Source organism: Schistocerca nitens, chromosome 4, assembly GCF_023898315.1.
Source record: "Schistocerca nitens isolate TAMUIC-IGC-003100 chromosome 4, iqSchNite1.1, whole genome shotgun sequence".
In the NCBI taxonomy this organism is placed as follows: Eukaryota; Metazoa; Arthropoda; class Insecta; order Orthoptera; family Acrididae; genus Schistocerca; species Schistocerca nitens.
This window is the reverse complement of record NC_064617.1, coordinates 311,921,917-311,949,824: the sequence shown is the minus strand read 5'-3', so window position 1 is coordinate 311,949,824 and position 27,908 is coordinate 311,921,917.

The window sequence follows — 27,908 nt, the reverse complement described above, 5'->3', positions numbered from 1 at the left end:
TTGTGTATGTGTGAAAACAGTTAATTTGCTAATAAATGGTTGTGCAAAGTCCAAGCCTGCGCAGCCCTCAGCCCAAACCCTACTCCACCCAATCTGAGCGCTACACAATGGACGTTTAATTGAATAAGGTTTTGTTTTGCTTTCACCTGCTATGTAGTAAAGGCTTCATGTATGTACACTGCCGGAAAAAATAGTACACTTGGAAAGACGAAGCTGATTTTGATCCGGTGACGGCATATGCCACCTGATGGATAGTAGATGTGTTGATAATGGTTTCAACGTCGTCCACCAACAGGTGGCTTAGTAGCGTACTTACCAGAGCGCCATCTGTGTCTACCCTTCAATAGGGAATGCTCACAACAAGAAGGCTCAGAGTGGTGCAAAAGTGTGAAGCAAGCAGTCGACGATGCCATGGAAACGCACTCGTGTTCCATACCGTCAAGTAAGCGAGTTTGCAAGGGGTCAAACTGTGGCCCTCCGAGTGACGGGATGGTCCTTTGGAGAAATGCCACACGAGTTGGACGTATTGCATCAGCTGCGCAACGATGCACGCTCTTCAGGACGTCCACGCAGCACAGACGACCGCTAAGATCGTTTTATTTTAAGAGCACAGTGGCAGATCGTACACCTACCACAGCAAAGATAAGAGGGATTGTGAGCCCAGGCGTGTCAACATGAACTATTGTGAACAGGTCATTAGCACTGGTCGACGTGCGTGCACGCCTCTAGTTCGACTTCCACTCACGCCGCAGCATCGACGTGAACAGCTCGACCGGTGCCGCCATTTGGAAGGTGGAATCGCGTACCGTGCTCTTCAGCAATGAAAGTAGATTCTGCCTAGACGCAAGTGATGGTCACTTGTGCGGTCGCTGTAGACCTGGTAACCACTGTCTGATGGAGTGCATACACTGGTCCCACTCCCGACTTTACCATCTGGGGTACGATAAGTTACAACTATCGCTCACCTTTGATGTTTCTGGAGGAGGCGCTAACCAGCACTCGGTACATACAAAGATCCGTTCTTTCCCCTTTCTTAAAACAGGAAGGTGATATATATTTCTATCAGGATAATGCTCGCGCACACACTTCCAGCGAAACTCAGCAGTCTCTGCAAGATGTGCGGCAACTACCCTGACCAGAACGTTCTCCGTATTTGTCTGCAGTCGAGTTCGTGCGGGATGTGTTGGAATGAGTCGTGACTCGTGCGACTCGTCAACCAACAACTCTTACAGAACTACACGAACAGGTCGAGCAGGCGTGGAATAACGTATCCCTGGTCAGTATTCGCCACTTGTACAATCGACTGGATGCCAGAGTCAGCACGGGCATTGCCGCCCGTGGAGGCTACACCACGTACTAATGTACAGGGTGGCAGCCAGTCAAGGAATATTTTAGGGAACTGGTTAAAAAATAACTTCTTTCAAAGGCCCCAGTCAAATCTTTACACAAGTTTTCTCCCAGAGTAACTTCCGCTGTGCCTACGTGAAAAACGTTGCCTACCTTTCAGAATCGAGGAGATTCTGTCCAGTTAAAGATGGTGACAAGAGACGCCTTGAGCCCTCCGCTGAAATCGCTGGCGAGTTCACGCCATCGGTTTTAGCCAATATCGTGCGTGGGATACAGGTCATGTGTGTGGACGCTGGATGATTCAGCAGTGCAGAACACAGTTGCCTCTCTCTCTGTTGTGATCCAGACCTCAACTAGCATAGACTTCCTTTTTGGGAGGCAACGCCTCTGTTTCTGCGCCCTGTGACCGGCCACCAACATAACTTAACATGAACCGCTTCCCCTTCCGTTGCCTACACCCTCGTTATGTCCTTAATGGGGTTTTGTGTGATTTACCGAAGCCGCCAAACAGTTAATTATTATGATTATATGACCGTGTGCTTAATGGATGAAGGCTATCGGTTTTTCTGCTGTGGTTTCGGGGGTATTTCAAACGAGTGCGGCTGTTCTGAGACGGAATAGTTAATTATTGAGAGTTTGTCTATTATTAAAAACCATAAAGGTTGCGATGTACAAACTGTATTGCATTTTCTACGAACACACACATTCTGAGGCAGTTGCTACCTTCACCTTACACGTCTAATTACGGTTATATCTTTTATTGGTTGCCGGTTTTAAGCACTTCGTCACACGCAATGATGATGGTTAAAATTCACGACAATCCTCACTGCAATCCATGGTTGTTACTGGCCGACGCGGTTGACGCGAAACACGTAATTCGGCACCTGTCACTTTTGGTTTTACATCACTCGCGAATAGGTATCGATGAGGGTCCAACCCACGACGATCAGGGGGACGCGCTCATTTGTCATGCTCCGGTGAATTTACCGTTTACTACTCACTCGACCACCATTCTCGCGCGTCTCTCTAGTACTACTACTGCTCACTCGACACTCGTCACTACTGCCCCCTGCAGCGCTCGACAATCGACTCCTGTCTGATATCGACCTGGGTATCGGATACTAGCATCTATGTTTGTGGGATCACGGACCCCTTACACTCCTCCTAGACTGGCCTACACCTGGTAACTTCCGACCATATGCGCGCCCCTTGTATACCGTACATTAAAATATATTCCCTTTGTTCTAACTAATTTTCTGTTCTGTTATTTAACGGCAGCCCTGGATGCACATTCACAAGTCGTGACCGCTCGACCCCTTGTACATTTTCGTAAGCGGGATGCAACAACCTTCTTTCGTCTCCCGGCCCATGTACACTAAAACTGGTATTTCAGCATGGTACCTCAGAACCTCTTGCGCTACTGATCTATAAAAGTAATCATTTGATGTATTCAGTATGCACTGGTGCAACAATAAATCTTGAGTGAATTGGAAACCTCTAAAAGGGTGTACTAATTTTTTTCCTGCTGTGTATGAGTGACCTTTACGGAAACAATTCCGCCAATCTAGTAGCACCTGATTGAGCTCAGCTGCTGATGACCGTAGTAATGTGGCTAGCGGCAAGGGGGCTGGCCACATGGCGCTGGCCCCGGCGCAAGTGTTGAGGGCCCTCACGTGCATCGAGCTTTCGAGTGTCGGCACTCGATGCTCCCAGCGACCGTTTGATCGAAGGCAGCGACCCGACGCTGTTGAGAGGTTGTCCAGTGGTTACCGAACCACTCCCAGCGTCCTCTCTGACGCGAGGATGCTCTCTGATCGCCACAGGTGTGTGGAACGATCTGCCAGCAACATGCTACGCTCCGAAAAAGAAGAAAGAAACAGCTACCCAATATCCCGAGAAGAGAGACGGTCCTGTATTGCATCTATTAGCTCTCTGAAATAATGAAACTGGGGAAAGAATAAACTGGTGATGCATAATACGGAAACAGCTGTTCTATTGTAAATTATTACGTATGAGCCAGACGATAGTAAAATACTGTCACCATCACTTCTGCAGACGAAACCTGCACCACTAATGAACCAATTAAACCTATCTAGGTTATTTGCATTCTGTGCTTTTACGCGACCTACATTTCGGGTTGCAAGCTCATTTTTTAGCATTGAGCCATGCGTGTTTCGTGTTCGTGCCATCTCTTATTTAACATCCTGTTTTTGCCAGACTGCCAGCTCCTTATGTTAGTTTCAATTACTTGTGTTTCTGAGTTGCTGCTTTGCCTGCCCGTGAGCGGCAGCAGCAGCGCTTATCGATATAAGCCCTGCTGTATTATCTTTGCTGAACTGCTATTACTTCCCGGTCGTCGTGTGTCGACCAGTGAGTTGGAACGTCCCAGCAGTTAGTTCGGACCTGGCAGTGTTTTAGGTGGCACGCGGCACAAGTTCAGTCGGGGCGCGGCAGCAGTGAGGTCCGGACCTCCATGACTCGCCCGACGGCTGCCGACACACATGATTGGAGTGGCCACGACTTTGGTTGGTCGTCGGTCGGTCGTCTTGCCGGACGACGTGTATTTGGCCAGCGATCGCTTATGGATTGGCTGTGTGTGCCGACTCGTTATTCGTCCCTGTTATTGTACAGTCACTGCTGTTAGCATTGTTTGGTTCTTTGTGCAAGTGTTTGTGAAACGGTGTGTAGTTTGTGTGATTTTGATTGACAAGATATTTCAAATGTTGTTGGCATACTGCCTCTGAGTAATCAGTCGGTTGGCGTGGATCAGCCAGGAAATCTCTGCGCAGCGCAGTGGGCCGGGCCTGCTGGCGGTCTCTACGCAGTGTCAGAGTGTGTGGAAGCTGTTCTAGTTGCTACGGGGTTCGTAGCTCACCGACCCAGGGCATCCAAGTTGAATGGTGATTTAATTACTGAAGCCAGACTGTTCACATTGTGCCGTTGGTTTTCATAGTTGGCTCTTGGGGGGTATTCCCTTGAGCAACAGCGAGTGTTCGAGTTGGCGAAAGTTTGGCCACCATCCGGCAGAGTTTAACTATATTTTACTTATCTGAAGTCCAAGTGCACCAGCGGAATTTTCTGCCTCGTGGCCGTTACCGTTCCGGTTACCTGCCCTGGCCTCTGACGTAAAATTCAGGCAGTGTCCTTTCCTCACCATGCTGTCGCTGTCCAACACGTGTGTGTACTTTTGACAGCTTTGCATACCTGGTTGTGGGCGGCTATGCCTTTTACGCCTTGGTGTTGAAGTTCCTTGTGCACTGGTCGGATGGAAAGCAAGTCGTCTTGTCGGTGGGTCCGTTGACTGTCTCTTGGTTGGGTTACTGGCGGATCGGATATAGTTGAGCCAACTACCTATCTCCCCTAAGCGAACGTTAATATTTCAAGTGCAGACCGACCCCCGGAAACGTCTCAGCACCGATGACTGTACTGCCTTTTCTTATTGGTGTTTGATTGTGTAGCCGATGGTTTGAAACTTTATACTTTTACTTGGGTTTAAATAACGGGCCCTCAGCCGCTTTAAAACTGAAAGTTCCTTACTTGTCAAGTCGTGCGTTTTTTGGACCTTCAGACTCATTTAAAATATTTTTTGGATAAAGCTTTGGGCCTCCTGCCTACTAAAAATTATTTTAGTTGTTTTAAGTAATCGGCCTTCAGCCATTTTTAAATTAAAGTTCTTGTCTTTCAAGTATAAGACTTTTGGGACCTTCAGCCTAACTGAAGATAAGGCCTTCTGCCTTGTGTTTTTTTGAAATTAATTTTACATACAGTCTTAAATCATGGGCTTTCAGCCGTCTTTAAATTAAACTTGTTTGCTTTTCAAGTGTTTGATTTGTTGGGCCTTTAGCCAAGTTATGGAACTTACTTATGTGAGACAAACTGCCTTCTAAATTTTCTGTTATGTGTCTGAATTTTAAGTTAATGACTTTCAGCCGTTTTTAAATTTAAGTAGTAAGATAGTGTGGCCTATTCAGCCGATAACTAAGTTCAAAAATTTTTGCTGTAGTGTTTGGAAAACTAAATAAAGTTATATGTGTTTGAGTGTAACTTACAGCCCCCTTTTGGCCCCTTTCCACAATTCCAACTACCTGTTCTATCCTGCGGACTTAAGCAGGGCGTCTGAAGCATTACTGTTTCAAAGATGTTATTGCCGTCTTCTGATATTCTATGAAACAAAGGAAGTACAACCGTTAAAGAAATTAAGTAAAGACTCGAAACGAATGAAAATCTACAATATACAACAAGGAAATTAAGTGAAAAAATGATGAGAATTTGTCGCACTCGATGCCGCCATGCCCCCCCCCCCCCCCCATTTTTCCCTTATCCGATACTTCTGATGGCCAAATGCGACCTCTCTCATTAGGTATTGACAAAAATTCATCTCTTTAGAGTTCTTCTTATGGAGCAGCTGAAACTGTATATGTACATTTTGTTAAATGAAGAAACTGCACAAGAGTTGCTTAGTCAACAATTTCTTATTGTATATACGACCGGTTTCGAAACAAGTAAAGTTCCATCATCTGGTGTAAACTGCAATAAAGAAAATTTGTGTGATACGACATTGGGAGGAGACCCTTACACCTGAAATGTCAGGTAATGAACTTGCGGGTACAATTTGTAAACTGAGTGAAAATAAATTAAAAGAGAGATCAGGATGTTACTTCGGAATAATATCACTTAACCATCTTAGGTCATCCTCGCCCCACTGTTGTCATGGAACCAAAAGCTCCGTGTCAAAAGGTTAAAAGGGGGACCTACAAAAATCCGAAAAAGTGGGCATCATGAGAGGACACCAAAAGTCACCACAATATACATCTACATATATACTCCGCTAGCCATCAAGTGGTGTATGGCGGAGGGCACAATTCGCGCCAAAGTCATATTTAACCCCCCCCCCCCCCCCCTCTCTGTTCCACTCACGGATCACGCGAGGGAAAAACGACTGTCTGAACGCCTCAGCACGAGCTTTAATTTCCCTTATCTTTGAATGGTGATCATTGAGCGATCTGATAGTTGGTGGTAATAACATGTGCTCTACTTCTTCGGCGAAGATCGGATTTCGGAATTTAGTGAACAGCCCCTTCCGTTTAGCGCTTCGTTATCTACAAGTGTGTTCCACTTCAAATTTTCAATGAGATTTGTAACGCCCTCGCGATGGCTAAATGTATCAGTCACGAATATTGCCGCTCTTCTTTGGACCCAACTAGTAAGGGTCCCATACAGACGAACAATCTTGAAACATGCAAAATGCAATAAAAAGCAGAAGCGAAATCACTTGTATTGTGAGGAAATAATTACATACACTACTGGCCATTAAAATTGCTACACCACGAAGATGACGTGCTACAGACGCGAAATTCCCCCGTATTGTGCGACCGGAAGCACGAACACGTAAAGTATGTAATAGAAAATAGTAGCCTTGAGTACTTGGGCACACATCACTCATAGCGCAGGCGCGCTATGAAACAGATATGCAATTGGTGAACTGTTTAGACTCCAAAAGCGTAAAGTAACTGTAGAAAGGAGACGCAACCATTGTAACACTGAGAGGGAAGAGAGACTGTAGGTAAAAAACGAAAAACACAAGGAAAAATATTACATTATACGCACACCTTAAACTGCCTGAACAGTGCCACAATTATCTAACACATTTTTGTGATACAGGTGGTATGTTCATTAACTGAATCGAGAGGATGGGCATGAAGACTTCTTAACATATCAATTTCTGCCAGGACACTGTGTATCCGACCTTCCTCTGCTGTGTGTAAGACAATTAAGTTATCGCTAACCTACTGCAGCTGCTGTTGTTTTCAGTCAAATGAATTGACAGAGCTGCCCCGGAACTGGCCAGTCCTTTATGTACTTTTAATCTCGTATAAAAATTCCTGCCTGCCTGGCCATTGTATCTGCTCTTACGCGTCTCTCTAGAATCTGGATGATCCATTAATCTTTGTTTTATAGCTGCCATGGCCGAGCTCAGCTTGTGAAGCCGTGTCTGCTCGCTCCGGTTTCCCCTACCACTGCGCTGGTACCAGCAGGTGTCTGAGCGAGACGGCTAGAAGCTTAAAGCCGGCGGCACATGGACCGTGCATTCGAACGAAGAGCGTCGAGCTGCCGAGTTTATGACGTCATAGCGTGGAATAGCACGTTCGGGAGTCTTTCCGAATGTGCGGAGCAATATCTCGCATGTCAGATAATCTGAGCGTGCGTCTGAGCGTCGAACAATGAGGTGGCACAACGCTACCCACGTCACATGCACGCCAACTCCCTTCAGCACGGAGTTGTGAGGCACCATATTGCGTCCATTTCAAACCTATACGTATATATATATATATATATATATATATATATATATATATATATATATATATATATATATATGCCGTTTCTGAGCACTAGCAAATTGAGAATCACTGGAAATCCCGTTGTTAATTGCTTGATTCGTTGCAATAAAATAATGAGAAACATCATATTCGTTTCAAAACAATTATTGTTACTTGCGTGTTATGAGAGTATGCCATTTGAAGGCAACGACACAATGAGGATCCACCAAAAACGCACTGTTCATGGTACACTTTGTTATAATTAAATTTCAGTTCGTAACATAAGCTACGATTAAAGATTTTCTTAAGTGGCAGCATGCTAGAATTGGCAGTCAATGATTTTTCGTCGGTTTAGCGGCGGTTATTTTCGAGTAAACATTATCAGGGTTACAGTTACTTTTTTATAGCCGTTTATAACTGTCAATTATTTTTCATTACCGAATACTCCAGACGGGGTTACAGTTAAATAACGAAGTAGATGAAATCTATCAATTTAGTTCAAAATGGTTAAAATGGCTTCAAGGACTATGGGACTTAACATCTGAGGTCATCAGTCCCCTAGAACTTAGAACTACTTAAACCTAACTAAGCTAAGGACACCAAACATATCCATGCCCTAGCAAGATTCGAACCTGCTACCGTACTAGCAGCGCGGTTCCGGACTGAAGCGCCTAGAACCACTCGGCCACAGCCAATTTAGTTATCAATATAACTATAACGATTGCAAAATAGCACGAATATCGTATGAAACGTGCCATAACCTTAGCTAATTAACTGTCCGGTACATTTCAGTTGATGTTTGGAAGGTTATTAGTGTTTCGTGTTATACGTATGTGGGTTATCGGTCGCTATCAGAAATATTATCCTTCCATCTGCAACCAAAAGTGCGCGGAACTTGGCCACCCAACTGTTTAAGTGAAATGTTAAAGACGTGCTTTTTTAAGTATGAACTAATATGTAAGCAGAATATTTTAGGTAAAATTCGAAGCTTAATTTCTTGAGCTGTTCATTTAATAGATAACGTGCGTGGCCTTGCACTGCAACACAAAAATATACTTAACGTGATAGATTGATTTACCCTTGTACCAGATAGCCCGTTTGAGGAACATGTGAGTACACTATTCCAAGTTTTGTGTGAGATTTGGAAAACTGCTCTATTTCTTCAGCTACCGTGAGGGTTTAAATTTTTTGGTGAGACAATGACTACTTGCATATCTTCAACCTTCAGTTTGATGTGTGTCTCTTACGTTTGACATTATTGTACGTAGAACTCCAGTAGATGATCTGTTGTGTTAACCCCGTAAGGGTAACAGATTTGAATGCCTCAGACATTATTACGATACCTTCTGAGTGTGTTGATTTAGTTCTTCTTTGGTCCAGATTGTGAGAGTCTGAATTAATAATGGGGAATACGAACGTGCAGTAATTTTTCCAAAAATTTCTCGATAGCAAAATTTCCTGTCCTGAGGAATACTTTACCTGTCGATTCCATGCTTTGTTTCCTTTCCCCTTCTGTCACACATATGAGGCAATAATAAACACTTTATCTATCAATGCCACGTGCCTGCTTTGACTTTTTCTTTACTACAATATCATGTCTGAATATGTAACAGATTAATGCATGAACAAGACAGATGAGTACTCAAAATGAATGGTTAAATTTTGCATATAAGACAACCTCAACGTAGCAATGATGCACCTGACAAAATTTTTCAGTGCTGCTTAGTATAATAGAAATTAAACTAACTTGAGCTCTTTGAAAACAAAAAAGCACATATTATTCAAGAACGTTTATGTAGTATGCACGAGTATTAGTTGGTTGTAATATAAGTAAATGTATTCTCTCATCTACATCCACACGGATACTCTGCAAATCACATTTAAGTGCCTGGCAGAGGGTTCATCGAACCACCTTCTCAATTCTCTATTATTCCAGTCTCGAATAGCGTGCGGAAAGAATGAACACCTATATCTTTCCGTACGAGCTCTAATTTCTCTTATTTTATCGTGGTGATCGTTCCGCCCTATGTAGGTCGGTCTCAACAAAATATTTCCGCATTCGGAGGAGAAAGTTGGTGATTGGAATTTCGTGAGAAGATTCCGTCGCAATGAAAAATTCCTTTCTTTTAATGATTTCCATCCCAAATCCTGTATCATTTCTGTGACACTCTCTCCCATACTTCTCGATAATACAAAAAGTGCTGCCTTTCTTTGAACTTTTTCGATGTACTCAATCATTCCTACCTGGTAAGGATCCCACACCGCGTAGCAGTATTCTAAAAGAGGATGGACAAGCGTAGTGTAGGCAGTCTCCTTAGTAGGTCATTTAAGTATCATTGATAAAGTGCCTGACCTGATTATTGTTGTAAGCATACCTGTAATCATTCCAAATATGCCCCCATCAAATTGTGTATCTGAAGTGTAAGTATAGCATTGTATAATTTTCCTATATAAAACTGATGTGCTCAATACTATGTAGAAAATGTTTTCATAGTCAATGGCCAAAAACAACTTAATTAAAAAAAAAGCCCATTTGCGATGGATATATACAAACTGAGAAGACTCATTTTGTCTTAGTAAAGCCACAAATCTAAGTTTCACCAAATTACACAAGTCTTTTTCTACTCGATTTGATAAGATACCCGTTAATGAGACTGACAAAGCCGGCACGGTAGCTCAGCGTGTTCGGCCAGATGGTTAGTTACCCTCTGAAACAAAGAACTGAGTCAACGGGTCCGAACTGAACTTATACGGGTGTCACGGGACATCCGCCCCGAACTAGTGCAACGAACAGTGTCGAACAAAATGAGATTAAAAACAGAAAGCGTAGTGAGTAACGTTACCGATTCTGGACTTTATGCGGGTTACGGTGGTGGTTCGCGTCTCGCTACGTCAGTGATTTTTTATCCTAACGTTCGCGTTTTAATAGGTTCTGATGCTTTATTATTAGTTTAATATAAGTATATACTATAATATCTGATGTTATGTAAATATATGTTGACCTCTTTTTGAGGAGTAAGTTTGTTCGATTGGCTTAATCTACAGGACAGCTTGCGCTACTTGTAAAAGGAAAAGGAGCAAAGTATCTTTATACGTTTGTAATTCACATGTTGCAAACATTCTGTTTCTGGGTAGGACCAGTGATCAAGTAAAAATTTGCTTTGGGCTTTAGTAAAATTTGGGAATGATGAAATAATGTTTATCTTATGTGAAGAACTGTTGCAAATTTATATCGAACTGTTTGTAAAGGAACTTTTATAAGCCTGCGTCCTTACTGATTGGACATGGTACTTTCCTTTTCATCTTAAAACATGTACATGCATATTGAAGTTTTTATTTTTGTATATTACATATACACTCCTGGAAATTGAAATAAGAACACCGTGAATTCATTGTCCCAGGAAGGGGAAACTTTATTGACACATTCCTGGGGTCAGATACATCACATGATCACACTGACAGAACCACAGGCACATAGACACAGGCAACAGAGCATGCACAATGTCGGCACTAGTACAGTGTATATCCACCTTTCGCAGCAATGCAGGCTGCTATTCTCCCATGGAGACGATCGTAGAGATGCTGGATGTAGTCCTGTGGAACGGCTTGCCACGCCATTTCCACCTGGCGCCTCAGTTGGACCAGCGTTCGTGCTGGACGTGCAGACCGCGTGAGACGACGCTTCATCCAGTCCCAAACATGGTCAATGGGGGACAGATCCGGAGATCTTGCTGGCCAGGGTAGTTGACTTACACCTTCTAGAGCACGTTGGGTGGCACGGGATACATGCGGACGTGCATTGTCCTGTTGGAACAGCAAGTTCCCTTGCCGGTCTAGGAATGGTAGAACGATGGGTTCGATGACGGTTTGGATGTACCGTGCACTATTCAGTGTCCCCTCGACGATCACCAGTGGTGTACGGCCAGTGTAGGAGATCGCTCCCTACACCATGATGCCGGGTGTTGGCCCTGTGTGCCTCGGTCGTATGCAGTCCTGATTGTGGCGCTCACCTGCACGGCGCCAAACACGCATACGACCATCATTGGCACCAAGGCAGAAGCGACTCTCATCGCTGAAGACGACACGTCTCCATTCGTCCCTCCATTCACGCCTGTCGCGACACCACTGGAGGCGGGCTGCACGATGTTGGGGCGTGAGCGGAAGACGGCCTAACGGTGTGCGGGACCGTAGCCCAGCTTCATGGAGACGGTTGCGAATGGTCCTCGCCGATACCCCAGGAGCAACAGTGTCCCTAATTTGCTGGGAAGTGGCGGTGCGGTCCCCTACGGCACTGCGTAGGATCCTACGGTCTTAGCGTGCATCCGTGCGTCGCTGCGGTCCGGTCCCAGGTCGACGGGCACGTGCACCTTCCGCCGACCACTGGCGACAACATCGATGTACTGTGGAGACCTCACGCCCCACGTGTTGAGCAATTCGGCGGTACGTCCACCCGGCCTCCCGCATGTCCACTATACGCCCTCGCTCAAAGTCCGTCAACTGCACATACGGTTCACGTCCACGCTGTCGCGGCATGCTACCAGTGTTAAAGACTGCGATGGAGCTCCGTATGCCACGGCAAACTGTCTGACACTGACGGCGGCGGTGCACAAATGCTGCGCAGCTAGCGCCATTCGACGGCCAACACCGCTGGTCCTGGTGTGTCCGCTGTGCCGTGCGTGTGATCATTGCTTGTACAGCCCTCTCGCAGTGTCCGGAGCAAGTATGGTGGGTCTGACACACCGGTGTCAATGTGTTCTTTTTTCCATTTCCAGGAGTGTAGAACAACGCGTCTAGCATATGGACAACTGAGGGAATGTGCGTTTTAATAGAGCTAACGAGGGAATTTTACGCGCGGCCCTTTAGTAAACAGTGTGATTTACGAACTAGAAACATCCCGCAACTGCCGCTGGGGTGCGCTGTGATCGCGTATACAACTTTGGGGCCCACGTACAGTATGCACGAGTCGCATCGCTTCTGAGCGTTCAGCAGCACGTTGAACTCGGCACGCTTCACGTCGACGTTCGACAGCACCGTCAGGTTGCCGACGGCTTAAGGCTGCACACGTGGGAAACTTAGACGTGTTTGCGACACGGTGAAACTACTCCTATGAGGTGAATACTCTATTAGCAGTAGTTCATCGTTTGTATGTTCATTATCAACGTCTCATTTTTCTGCCAAAGCAGTAAATTCTATTTCTCTCTTAAATAAGTGAACTGAATAGTGCTGATACGTTGAGCACAATTACAAAAAGCTGTACCTACAGGCTTTTTACATTAAGTTGCAGTGTCTTTAAATTTATACACATTTTGATTTTAGAAAATGTGTATATCTGGAACTATGGTTTGTCATGTAGCCAGACACGTGGAGTTACGACATTAAAATCTGTTAAACGTTATAGTTGTTGCGACTGTGCCAACTTCATGACACAAAAAAAGAAGAGAAAGAAAGAAGTTAGCACACATGTGCTGAACCAACACTGAAGTAACTTCAGCAGCTTTCTGTGATATCGAAGACATTGCTCTTCCGATAAAATTTCATATAAGTCCTGTAAATTCCTGAGTTGAACAAACAATTCATTGAGCTGGGTGCTATGAGGTGTCCCATTCCAATAAACCACCATGACATACTCCACTGGCTGCGTACCCTCTAACTTTACATAATATGGGTAATTATATGTTTTCCTATCTTGTATCCCACCGAGTCAAGCACCGGTCACTGCGTCAGTTCCGATGATATGAGCCGATTTCCCCTGGATATAAATAGACGCTGTATTCTTCAAAATGGCTCTGAGCACTATGGGACTTAACAGCTGTGGTCATCAGTCCCCTAGAACTTAGAACTACTTAAACCCAACTAACCTAAGGACATCACACGCATCCATGCCCGAGGCAGGATTCGAACCTGCGACCGTATCAGTCGCGCGGTTCCGGACTGAGCGCCTAGAACCGCGAGACCACCGCGGCCGGCGCTGTATTCTTCCTTGGGACTGTTTAGAAAAGAGTTAATATGCTCCAGCTAGCTTCACAGACGGAAGTGATCGTGCTAATCGACAGGACTACACTACATAAAAAAAAAAAAACTAAACTCCTCCCGAACAGGCCGTGAAGGCCCAACGGTACCGACCGGCCGCCGTGTCAGCCTCAGCCAATAAGCGTCACTGGATGCGGATATGGAGGGGCATGTGGTCAGCACACCGCTCTCCCGGCCGTATGTCAGTTTCCGAGTCCGGAGCCGCTACTTCTCACTCAAGTAGCTTCTCAGTTTGCCTCCCAAGTGTTGAATGCATCCCGCTTGCCCACAGCGCTTGGCGGACCGGATGGTCACCCGTTCAAGTGCTAGCTCAGCCCGTTAGTGCTTAACTTCGGTAATCTGACGGGAACCGGCGTGACCACTGCAGAAAGGCCGTTGGCGACTACACTACATATTCGGAACTATTTTATTTTCTTCTCAACGAGAAATGCATTCCTGTCTCTTCTTTCATGCAGCAGAGCCTTTTAGTCTGCCTAACTGGGAAGAGTGTGCTTCTAAAACTCCACGGAAACTGCAACCTTTGTCCAACAATTGCCTTAGCTGTTTCACAAAACAATGACACGTCGCGCAATAGAATTAGATTGTATATATGAAGATGGTATACCGTCTTCATATATATAGTTAAGGCTCACCGACCATTTGACCACCTTCTGTGCTGATGCACAAACAGTGTCCGAACTCTTATAGGAATCGGTAAAGACGCGAGTAATGAGTGTCAAGGGCAGGAGCACTACGAATATAGTGCGGGAAAATAAGTTGGGAATGTGGGTCTCACGGGATTCGTGCCAGAGATAAATCCCTGCAGTCGCACTATCCTCTGTGTCCTCGGTGGCTCAGATGGACGAGTCGGCTCTCAGCCGTGGCAGCGTGCGTTCGGCCCCGCGCGCCGGCCAGTTCTCCTCTGCCGGCGTTGTTTACTTCCGTGTCGTAGCTTTAAGGCTTGTGTCCGTCCACCGTGAACAACATGTCGAGCGCTTACCGCCGTGCGACCCTTAATGCTTCCTTCCCAGCTGAAATCCGCGATCAAGTGCACGTGAAGTTGAAACGTTCCTACGTGAAGAAGTTCGTTCAGATCCTAACCACGTTCTCGGAATCCATTTTTCGATTACGAGTAGTGTCGTTTATATTAAAATGACAAACACCGAGGTGTGTGAAGATGTTATTCGCCGCCATGCCAATGGACTTTAGTTCAAATACTCTGATGGTCACGTCGGAGCTGTAACACTTGAACTCGCAGAGTACGGTCAAGGCACGATTAGGGTGTTTGAACTACCTTTTAAAGTGCCGAAGGACGAAGTTGTCTCTGGGTTACAACCATACGGTAACGTCATCGGTTACGTAGAGGAAAAATGGCAAACCTCCACGATCTACCATGTCCTTAATGGTGTGCGTCAGGTCAAAATTGAACTGAAAAAAACATATACCATCATACCTGACAATTGGCGGGGTGCGTGCCATTGTCATTTACGACGGCCAACCCCGAACATGTGCGGGTTGTGGACAAGAAGGCCACGTCAGATCCGCCTGCATGCGACGCCATCTCATCCAGACGCCGGTCGGCGAGGAAACGTCCCCAGCGGTGATTACTCAGATCCCTGTCACATATGCCAAGGTTGCCCAGGAGCAGGGTCTTTCTGCTCCGTTGACGTCGTCTGATCAGGTAGATGCAACCGCTACTGAGATTCCTTCTGAGGTGCCACAGACGCCAGATCCTGACCTGCCAAATCTTCGCAGCACTGTGACTGAAAATGCTACTGAGATGGACGTTGATCCGTGAGTGGTACCTACTTTTGCTTTCCTTCAGCTGGTCCGGAGTCAGACGAAAGCCACCCGCAATCGGACTCTGAACTACATGTTCGAAAACAAGAATCGACACGAAAGAGAAAGAAACGTTGCCGTACACCCCCTGATGAATCCATTCTACGGATGGATACCAGGGATGCAGACCCGAAGATGGACGACATACCGCTCTTTGATGACCAAATGTCTGATGCGAACGACCCGCCACAGGCGACCACTGACAACGAACACCCCTCCTTACTGGCGCCGTCGCCCCCACAGGTCGACGTTGAAGAGAGACTATCCGCTGAGCCGAAAACTACGTCTCCTCTCCACGTGGATGATGTGCACAGCCGATGCCCCACCGCAGTATCAGTCTCCTGGGCAGAGAACGTTGTGATCGCAGGGACTGGGGTGGACGTTGCTGATGATGGGGCCTCCCCCATCGGTTGCGCCCGCGCCCGCAAAGTCTCCACAATAGCAGCCTTTTCAGCGAACCGACAAGATCGACGACCTCTCACTCCTGAAGAAGTAGCCCCACCTGTGCCTGTGGGACTCCAACACCAGCATTATCGTGTCGCAACGATTAACCTCGCGACCATTCGTGCGCCCCACAAACTAGCGGTGCTCCGTGATATTATTTATGATGCGAACATAGATATTGCGCTTTTTCAGGAAGTGCATGTCGCCGATTTTTCACCACCGCATCTTTCTCCCGCTTCGGACACCGGTAGTGGTGTTGCCATCATCTTACGAGAAGGTCTTCCTGCCGACGGTGTCCTATACCCCCCCAACGGCAGAGGTATGGTCCTTACTCTCTTTGGTGTACTAATCGTCAACATTTATGCGCCGTCGGGCTCCAGCTACCGTCGTGAACGCAATGCCTTCTTCGCGAATGAAGTTACACCCCTCTTTAAGGGACCACACGATGACTGGGTCATGGGTGGAGACTTCAACTGCACCCAGCGACCTCAGGATCAATTGCCGCGTCACTCACCATGCGCAGCTCTGGAAACAGTCGTCACGCGGCTACACGTGGAGACATGTTCACGGTGATCTTTTGGGCTTTACGTACTACACTGCGCACTCCTCTAGCCGACTGGATCGCATCTACATCTCGCGATCCCTAATTCAACACACTCGACAGGCTGAAACCTGGCCTGTTGCTTTCTCAGATCATGAGGCTTACTTCTGTGATGTTGTTCTCACAAGACAGGCAGTATGGCACGGACGTGGTTTATGGAAACTGAACACGGCACTTCTTAATTCACCTGACGGTCGACTTTTAATAGAAGACACTTGGATCACATGTAATAGACGTCGTCCCACGTATCCGTCTACCATATCCTGGTGGTTCCATTGTGCAAAACCTGCTCTACGAAAAACTTTGATCCGGTATGGCAAAGATGTTGTCGCCTGGAGGAAGAGAACTATGGACTTCTACTACACGATCCTACGAGAGTGCTCCACGATGCCAGCCCCCCCTGAGCGCCATACAAGGATGAACCATGCTAATGCCCAAATCTCCAATCTCATGCGAAGGCATTTGGAAGGAGCGATAGTACGATCTCGTACTGCTGATCACATGCCTCATTAACATCCGTCGATGTACCATATCATCCAAGAACGCCAAAATCGACGCCGAAAATTGATTCACGTCCTAACAGACCAATAAGGGCGTCGCTACGTAACCCAATCTGCAATAGGGAATGTGCTTAACGCCCACTACCAGCAGCTCTACGCCGCAATTCCACATTCCCCAGAGTTGATCGAGGAAGTCTCACAGCTCAACTTCATTGGTATCCCACGAGATGCGGCGATTGACTTGATGTCAGAGGTGACTGATGATGAAGTCCGCGATGCGATCCGGGCAGGAACCATCAATCGCTCCCCAGGACCCGACGGTCTTCCACTCGAATTTTATCGCACCTTCCGTGATTTGTTAGAGTCCACCTTCACCTCCATCTGTCGGGAACTGATGTCTCCGGAAGTACCTGTGCAGGACGCTTTCATGGAAGGAATTATTATTGCTGTACATAAACCGCATGGTGGCAACAATATCAGTGATTATCGGCCCATCACCCTCCTTAACAGTGATATGAAAATCTTCACTCGCCTTTTGGCGGCACGACTTAAAAACGTTGCCCGATATGTTGTTTCGCCAGACCAAGCATCTTTGGGAGGGGATAATAATATCCGCACGGCTTTATGCCGCTACAGGGATATGATCACCGTTACCCAGGCACAACGCTTCTCTGGGCCACTTGCGTCTTTGGACTTTAGTCAAGCTTTTGATAGGGTTGACCATTCGTTCCTTACCGCCGTTCTCCACTATATGGGTTTCCCAATCGCCGTTATCATGGTAGTGATGCGCCTTCTGCGGGGTGCCTCATCCAGGATTATGTACAATGGCAGACTCACTTCTCCGATAAAAATAGGTCGATCCGTACGTCAAGGTTGCCCTCTATCAGCGATTTTGTACGCCTTTTCCTTGGAATCCTTGCTATGTGGACTAAGACAACGTTTGATAGGGTTATCCATAGATCGCTACCGATTCTGTTGCACGGCCTATGCTGACGATGTAGTCATCTGTTTACGTAATGCCGACGAGGTTCGAGCTGTTCTGACGTGGGTAGCGACTTATGGTGAGGCGTCGGGTAGCTCTTTAAACGTACGTAAGTCACAAGTTATGTTCATTGGCACGGGACTTCCCGTGGAGTGCGTAACACCTCTCACCACCGTTGATACCATTCGCTGTTTGGGAATAGATTTTTCATCTGATCTCCGGCGTTCAGCCACCATCAACTGCCGACGCCTCCTTTTAATGATCAGAGCAGGTCTTATGGACCATCGCCTTCGCTCCGTATATATTCTCCAACGAGCTCGATATGTCAATATATATATCGCATCCCGAGTTCCCCATGTAGCACAAGTTCTACCTTTCCCGCTTACTGTGGCACGTCGCATGTTGGCAGCGATGGCATCTTTCGTCAGCTCTGGGCTGTTGTTCAAAGTTAACTATGCAACCCTTACTCTTCCCCGTGAACGAGGTGGGGTAGGTCTGTTTCACGTGCTGGATAGAGCTCGCGCCCAATTTGTCAGCTCCCAGATGACGTTATGGACACGTTTCCCAACGAGCCTCAGTGGTCTCCTCCTGTTGGCATATACGCCGGTCACACTGTCAGCCCCAGTGATGATCTCGGATGTTCCGGCCCAGTTCCATTATATACGGTACTTCTTTCTTGAACTCAGTTATCTACCCCTCACCTTACCAATACAGCTTTTACTCCAGACACAGGCAGTATACAATGTCCTCCAATTAGGTCGTCCACCTAACCCGATTGAAAAAAAGTTCCCCCAGGTTGACTGGCGTCATGTATGGCGCGCGGTGTTCGCCTGTTACCTTGACATGAATGTTCAATCTGTCTGGTACCTAACTGTCAATGGTAAGCAAATCAACCAATTTCCCTTCATCGTATCCACCTCGCCCAGTCACCTCTATGTTCCACGTGTGGAGTGCCAGACAATGACGAACGTCGGTTTGTTTGTGGACCGGCGGCCGGGGTTTGGCACTTGATTCGTCGTATTGTGGCTTTTGTAACGCGGGACATTCCGGATCGGATTACTCCCCTTTCATTATTATTTCCAGAACGTGACTATTTTCCTCGGACGAAGACCAGTGCTGTGAATTGGATTCGCGGACATGTCATTCACTACCTATTTGGACAAACTGTAGACTCTGTACTCGATTTTTGGACATTCCTCAATGACCGTCATTATGTCGTTGTCCGTCACCCAAAATACAGACAATTTTTCTCGAACTTCCTTGGGAGTGCTTTCCACGACCCGCCTCGCAGCTGGAATGTGTTAATCCAAGAGAGAAGAAGGTTTCCTGTTTGAACCAATGAACATTTCTGAACTATTGAAAGGAATACATCAATTTCGAGAAGACGTGACTCAACATATTACCAGCGGGGCACAGAAGGCCTCTGATCAATTACACAACAAAACTAAAACAATAAAAATAAAAATAAAATTCAGAAAAAGGAAGATTTTGTTTTCTTTGTATGGATAGCCCTAACCTTGATTTCCCATATTTCCCCTGGTATATAGGCAGCTCTCTGGGGTAGGTTTAGTCAGGAGCCAACGCCTGACGTGGAACAGATATTTTTGTTATAGGATGAAAAGTGGCGGTGGCACTTAGGCTTTTTTGTTTTTTTTGTAGTTCCATTTTCCTAAGGGGCTTCCTAAAAATAAAAAAAAATAAAAAATAAAAAAACAAAAAAAGCGGTAAAAAACTTTGAGTTGACTTACCTAGCCAGTTAATAGGGGAACCTAAAAAAAATAAGAATAAAAAAAGAAGGATAGAGCGTCTGCCATGTAAGTAGAAGATCCTGGGTTCGAGTCCCGGTCAGGGCACCCATTTTCAACGGTTCCCGTTGATGTGTATCAACGCCTGTATGCAGCTAAGGGCATTGATTTCGTTGTATTGATTTAATTGTAATTTCAGAATTAGATTGAACACAGGCATTGTGTTGTCGCGTAATACTTAAGTACAGGGTGTGACAGTGTTCATAGTAATATATTAAAAACACATCAGGCAGTAACTGTAATTTATTTATTACTTCATATGTCAATTGACAATTAAACGTATGCCATTTAGTAATGTATAAGTCACTGTTCATTGCGTGGATTACTTTTTGAATATGACTCCTCTCAAATGATGCCCCCTCTGCACAACACATTCATCTAGGCGGCGTTGGAAGCTTTCCATAACTCGGCGTAACGTATTCCCTGGGACATTGCCGACGGCAGTTCTGATGCAATCCTTCAACTCAGGAATGGTAGCACAACGTCTTCGGTACAATTCTTGCTTCGGGTAGCCCCAAAGGAAAAAGTTTGCACATGAAAGGGCAGGTGAGTGAGGCGGCCAGGAAATGTCACCAAAACGGGAAATGACTACCAGGAAATGTCTGTCACAAGAAATCCATGCAAATTCTGGCCACCATTCCTGAGTTGAAGGATCGCATCAGAACTGCCGTCGTCAATGTCCCAGGGAATACGTTACGCCGAATTATGGAATGCTTCCAACGCCGCCTAGATGAATCTGTTGTGCAGTGGCGGTCTCATTTGACAGGAGTCATATTCAAAAAGTAATCCACGCAATTGACAGTGACTTACACATTAGTAAATGGCATACCTTTAACTATTAATTGACATGAGAAGTAATAAATAAATTGCAGTTACTGCCTGATGGTGTGTTTATAATATGCTACTATGAACGCTGCCGCACCCGTTATATCACTTCAAGCTGTTTTCCTAACCAAAATTGAAAATAATAATTTCGGTGAAGATATCACATCTGTTATTCGTCAAATTTATTTACTCCACTTAAACATCGAACGCTTATCGAATTTTAAACTATTATTGAGAAATTACCACAGATTATATGACTTGAAGAAAAGTTCTCATAATCGTAATGTTCTAATATAAAGAGTTATCACTTAAATACAATTTTATTTCAGGGGACTGTTCAAAATTAGACGTTTTAAAGAAATTAAGGTTTCTCTTTTTGTATTTTTCTGGAATTACGATTGAAAAATTTGTTCTCGAATTAGTTATTTTTATTTATTGTCTATAGATGAAACTTCCAGTATATGTTCCGGCATGCCTAATATTTTCCGAGATACACTGCTGGCTAATAATATCCAGAGGTACGTTATCTGGTCAACAAATGCCAAAAATTAAAATCTTTCCCTTTAAACATACAGGGTGTCCAGAACTGTAGTGACAAACTTCGAGGGGTTATAGAGAGTGTCAAATGCTTCAAATGGCTCTGAGCAGTATGGGACTTAACATCTGAGGTCATCAATCCCCTAGAACTTAGAACTACTTAAACCTAACTAACCTAAGGATATCACACACATCCATGCCCGAGGCAGGATTCGAACCTGCGTCCGTAGCGGCCGCGCGGTTACAGACTGAAGTGCCTGGAACCACTCGGCCACACCTGCCAGCTAGAGAGTGTCGTGAAGGAGAAAATCAAGAATCAGTGTTCTGAAAAGTCATCCAACGACACTACAAAACGGAGAAGTTATAGCGCCGGCGCGTGCCTCTAGGCCATCCAGTCGGCAGCAAACGTTGAGTTTGAACGCTGACGGACCGTAGGTGGAACGTCTCGCAGTGTTGTCTGTTAGTCAACGATCGAGAGTGATTGCCATGATCGCCAATAGAGGAGATAGCTGTAGCGTAGAAAGGCCTTCTCTCCTGTGAATGCGATTCGGTATTGCCCGAGTGGATGACCGTTTTGGACACGTGTTTCCATCCGCAGTTTATTTTTGTCCTGGGACCTTCGAAAATCTCAAATGCTTTTCGGTACACAGGAGAAAAATAAACTGCAAATGGAAACATGTCCGAAACCGTCATCCACCAAGGCAAAAGAGTATTACATTCATAGGAGACTAGCCCCATCTTCTCCCTTGGCATTCACGGCAACCAGTCGTGATCACTGGATAGCAAACTATATGGCAAGACGTTCCGCATATGGTCCACCAGCGTTCAAAGTCACGTTTGCTGCCCAGGGGATGGCCTATAACTCCGAAGCTCTGTAGCATCGTTGGACGACGTTCCTGGACACAGGTTCCTATCCTCGATTTGTTCCTCCAGACACTCTATGCAACCCTCCGATGTTTGTAGCAACATTTCTGGGCCACCCTGCATATCACTCACAGGCTTTCCAGTGTTACTCAAAAATCAGTGAAACTGCATAACCGCTTCCATGCTTGTTTCTAGGATCACTGCACTACTCAACATACATAGTCGACACACATTTACATTAACACACTTTTTATTAATAGCACATTGATTTAAAATACAGAGAACATTACATGTAGCCTAATACATCACACAGTTTCGAACATACATTTAATAAGATTGAGCAGAGCAGATTTGACGCTGATGGTGCGATGTTCTCGGCGTTGCGAACCGTCAGCGCCCATTTGGTTAGTGACATGCACTGTTGACTGCTGCGTCGGTAGGACACCGTTAAGTCACTTTTCCGGCATTTACACCGTACGACATAAAACAAATAGGAAAAACAATGTTCTAATGCACACATCATACGCAAAATACGTAATTAAATAATACACGTTTCTTGCCTAACTAATGTCACTCAAGCGGAAACTATGGATATTAGTGCCCACCAGGGTTTGGAACACCACAGCTACACTGAAGTCTGTCAGCTCAAGTTGTAATGAGGTACATTAGAAGTCAAAAGCAGGAATGGTTTGATAAATAAATCGAAATCCATCTTCAGTCGTGCAATGTTTTTGAGATCTAATGACGAAAATGTTTCATTTAGTTACGTTTGATCCACAAATGATTGACTACGGGTAATGTTCCACATCATGAACCTAAAGTTGATTTTTCCATGGGATTCGTTCTTGTTTGATAGTATCAAACTTGTTCGACATATATGTTACCAAATGATTCATCCTTTGCATTAAGACACTTAACCAATTAAAATAATTGATGAAGATTTTGTCACTTCTCTGCTTACCTTCATTCAGTTTTCTCCCCAATGGCCGCTTTGACTTCAGCAATAATTCATTGTTGTTCGTATGAAAACAAGTGCATCATATCGCCTTTATTGCTGGTGTTGTAATGACGTTCCAGTAAGTGTTTTTCCTGTTCATAATAGCGCGATGATATATTAAACATCTTGCATGGCCTTGTACGGAAAGTATGAAAATTCCCATTCGGCAGTGAAATATGTGGAGTCTCATATTTTCGTTTTTTTTTTTTTTGGAAAAAAAAGGTTCAAATGGCTCTGAGCACTATGGGACTTAACATCTGAGGTCATCAGACCACCAAGAACTTAGAACTACTTAAACCTAACTAACCTAAGGACATCACACACATCCATGTCCGAGACAGGATTCGAACCTGCGACCGTAGTGCTTGCGTGGTTCCAGACTGAAGCGCCTAGAACCGCTCGGCCAAAGCGGCCGGCTTTTTTGGACAAGCGTGTACTTCACAGTATTCGTAATCCGAGGCAGAACGAAAATCTGATTTACCGGAAATAGTACTGTCAGCAGTCTTGTTGGCGTGTGACAAGGCGCTCGCTTTGCTCTAGCGTCGTCCGACTGCAGCGGTCATTGTCGTTACCCTCATCATCCCTGAACTCCACATGGAGCTGCGCCCTGAGAACTAGGCAGGAGCACGGCCGGAGCGCTCGCGCTTGTTGAACTGCGTTCGCCCAGTCCTCTTTCATAATGTTTCTTATGTTATTAACCTTTCCTACAGAAGATGATACAGTTCAGAGAAAACTTGAGTTTGATTTCATACACGTAACCGACTCCTACGATAATAGTTGGTGGTGACTTAAATCTACCCTCGATATGTTGGCGAAAATACATGTTTAATTCCGGAGGTACGCATAAAATATCATCCGAAATAGTGCTAAACGCATTCTCTGAAAATTATTTCCAGCAGTTAGTTCATGAGCCTACGCGAATAGTAAACGGTTCTGAATACACACTTGACCTCTTAGAAACAAACAATCCTGAGTTAATAACGAGCATCAAAACCGATTCAGGGATTAGTGAACACAGAGTTGTCGTAGCGAGATTGAATATTGTAATCCCCAAATCCTCGAAAAATAAGAGAAAATATACCTATTCAAAAAAGAAGGTAAACATTCATTTGACGCCTTCCTAAGAGATAATTTCCACTTATTCCAAATTAATAATATAATTGTAAACGAGATGTGGCTTAAATTCAAAGAAATAGTATCGGCAGCAATTGAGAGATTTATACCAAATAAATTAACAAACGACGGAGCTGATCCTCCTTGGTACACAAAACGGGTTAGAACACTGTTGCAGAAACAACGAAACAAACATGCCAAATTTAACAGACGCAAAATCCCCAAGATTGGCGATCTTTTACAGGAGCTCGAAATTTAGTGCAGACGGCAATGCTAGACGCCTATAACAGTTTCCACAACGAAACTTTGTCTCGAAACCTGCCAGAAAATCCAAAGAGATTCTGGTCGTATGTGAAGTATGTTCGCGGCAAGAAACAATCAATGGCTTCTCTGCGCGATAGCAGTGGAGGTACTATCGAAGACAGTGCTGCCCAAGCAGTGTTACTAAACACAGCCTTCCGAAATGCCTTCACAAAAGAAGACGAAGCAAATATTCCAGAATTCGAATCGAGAACAGCTGCCACCAGAATAACTTAGAAGTCTTCTGGTCTAGACTATATACCAATTAGGTTCCTTTCGGAGTATGCTGATGTGTTAGCTCCATACTTAACAATCATGTACAACCGTTCGCTCGACGAAAGATCCGTACCCAAAGACTGGTAAGTTGCACAGGTCACACCAATATTCAAGAAAGGTAGAAGGAGTAATCCACTAAATTACAGGCCCATATCGTTAACGTCGATATGCAGCAGGATTTTAGAACAAATATTGTGTTCGATCATTATAAATTACCTCGAAGAAAGCGGTCTATTGACACACAGTCAACATGGGTTTAGAAAACATAGTTCTTGTGAAACACAACTAGCTCTTTATTCACATGAAGTGTTGAGTGCTATTGACAAGGGATTTAAGATCGAATCCGTATTTCTGTATTTCCGGAAGGCTTTTGACACTGTACCACACAAGCGGCTAGTAGTGAAATTTCGTGCTTATGGAATATCGTCTCAGTTATGTGTCTGGATTTGTGATTTCCTGTCATAGAGGAACTGACGGAAAGTCATCGAGTAAAACAAAAGTGATTTTTGGCGTTCCCCAAGGTAGTGTTATAGGCCCTTGGCTGTTCCTTATATAAACGATTTTGGAGACAATCTGAGCAGCCTTCTTCTGGTGTTTGCAGATGACGTTGTCGTTTATCAACTAATAAAGTCATCAGAAGATCAAAACAAACTGCAAAACGATTTAGAAAAGATATCTGAATGGTGCAAAAAGTGGCAGTTGACCCTAAATAACGAAAAGTGTTAGGTCATCCACATGAGCGCTAAAAGGAACTCGTTAAACTTCGGTTACACGATAAATCAGTCTAATCCAAAAGCCGTAAATTCAACTAAATACCTAGGTATTACAGTTACGAACAACATAAATGGGAAGGAACACATAGAAAATGTTGTGGGGAAGGCTAACCAAAGACTGCGTTTTATTGGCAGGGCACTTAGAAAATGCAACAGACCTACTAAGGAGACTGCCTGCACTACGCTTGTACGTTTTCTTTTAGAATACTGCTGCACAGTGTGGGATCCTTAGCAGGTAGGACTGACGGGGTACATCGAAAAAGTTCAAAGAAAGACAGCACGTTTTCTACTATCGCGAAATGTGGGAGAGAGCGTCACAGAAATGATAAAGGATTTGGGCTGGAAATCATTAAAAGAAAGGCATTTTTCGTTGCGACGGAATCTTCTCACGAAATTCCAATCACCAACTTTCTCCTCCGAATGCGAAAATATTTTGTTGACACCGACCTACGTAGGGAGGATCGATCACCGCGATAAAATAAGGGAAATCAGAGCTCGTACGGTAAGGTATAGGTGTTAATTCTTTCCGCGCGCTATACGAGATTGGAATAATAGAGAATTGTGAAGGTGGTTCGATGAACCCTCTGCCATGCACTTGAATGTCATATGCAGAGTATCCATGTAGATGTAGATGTAGATGTTATTAACTTTTCCCACATAATTGTGGGTTGATGTCATCCGTTAATGTCACGAGGCTACCTCGCATTTCAAAACGTTAGCGATCAATGTACATTGATTCCTTCAATTTGAAAGGTGTCTTTGTGTAAAGAAAGACGCATTGACTACACCCACAGACAGTGATAAATGAACTCCAAAAATCTGAAGATATGCAGAGTGAAAATATAATCCCCAATATAATAAGGTTAGCAACACGATCTATCTCGAAAATAGTGTATAAAATAGTCACAAAGGCTATGCTTTATAATTAAATACTTTGAACATGTGTTAACCTTTCGCCGGCAGGGGTCGCCGAGCGGTTCTAGGCGCTTCAGTCTGGAACCGCGCTGCTGCTACGGTCGCAGGTTCGAATCCTGCCTCGGGCATGGATGTGTATGATGTCCTTAGGTTAGTTAGGTTTAAGTAGTTCTAAGTTCTAGGGGACTGATGACCTCAGAAGTTAAGCCCCATAGTGCTCAGAGCCATTTGAACCATTTTTTATTAACCTTTCACTTTTACCATTTAGTAATGCAATGGGGCAGTCTCCCCAACTTTGTGCACATACGAAATATAGGAAATAGTTAACTAATAGAATGATCATTTAACAAAATCCTAACGTCCCCTCTAACATACAACATCACAGTGAGGTAGTGCAACCACGCAAGCCTTAGCATCCAGCAGCACAGCAGCTGTAGCCTTACTTTTCCCGGTTTCTGCAACCTGACTAGCACGCACAGAATTTCCATTTATTACTATCGTGTCTAAACCAAGACTCAGTAGCCGCATATTTAGTTATCGGAGTGACTATGACTCCAGGAATTATGTTACGTGAGACAAAAAAAAGATGTCTGCCAACCAGCATAGCCTATTCAAATATGTCGTTTTTTCGGTAAAAGTAAAATCGCAAGAACTGAGTTTAACCAACACAACATGCGAAAAACATACAAAACAAAAAACCGTAAGAACATATCAAACTACAGTTTCAAGCAATGCATTCACAACTGAAGTAACATCATTCAAGAAATACATTATTGGAAATATTTGAAAAAATTAATCTGTACGCTTCAGGAGAGCTAATGTCTCCAAATTTACAATATCAAGAGATGAATAAAGTAATTTGTCATGCCGCAACCAACTTTCAGACGGTTTCAAATGGGGCACCAATCGGCACCAACTGCAGTGCGCGGGAACACGCGATCGCATACCTAGGCGTGGAGTGATACTAATGAACATTGACAGCTAACCTCACATGTCACTGAAAATACATTGAACCGATCTTACCAGATTCCTTGTACAGTGTAATATTTGTTCAACAGCGTGGATCTCTACCTCTCTGCCAGACAAGGGCGATTTCTTTTCCAACACCGTGTAGCCTCGAATGTAACTCTCTAAATGAGAACTGGAACCAGACTGGAAGTAATCATTAAATCTCGTCAAACGATGAAGTGACATGGCTTGCGACATGGGAATGATTGCTATTGGACAGGAGCAAAACGACTGACCAGAGAGAAAATGACTGAGCAAAGAGGTTGAAAAGAGCTCTTGTCGACGTATTGAAACCGATTAGAGGAAGATGTTGTAGGATATAGAAGATTAAGTAGCCTAACGCGATTCACAAAACGGGTTAAGTACAGGGTACCTCAAACATTTCGAGTCGAAACCCGTGACAGTGGGTCAACAACCGATTATATTGAGGTAGGGAACCAATGATCAGAAGTA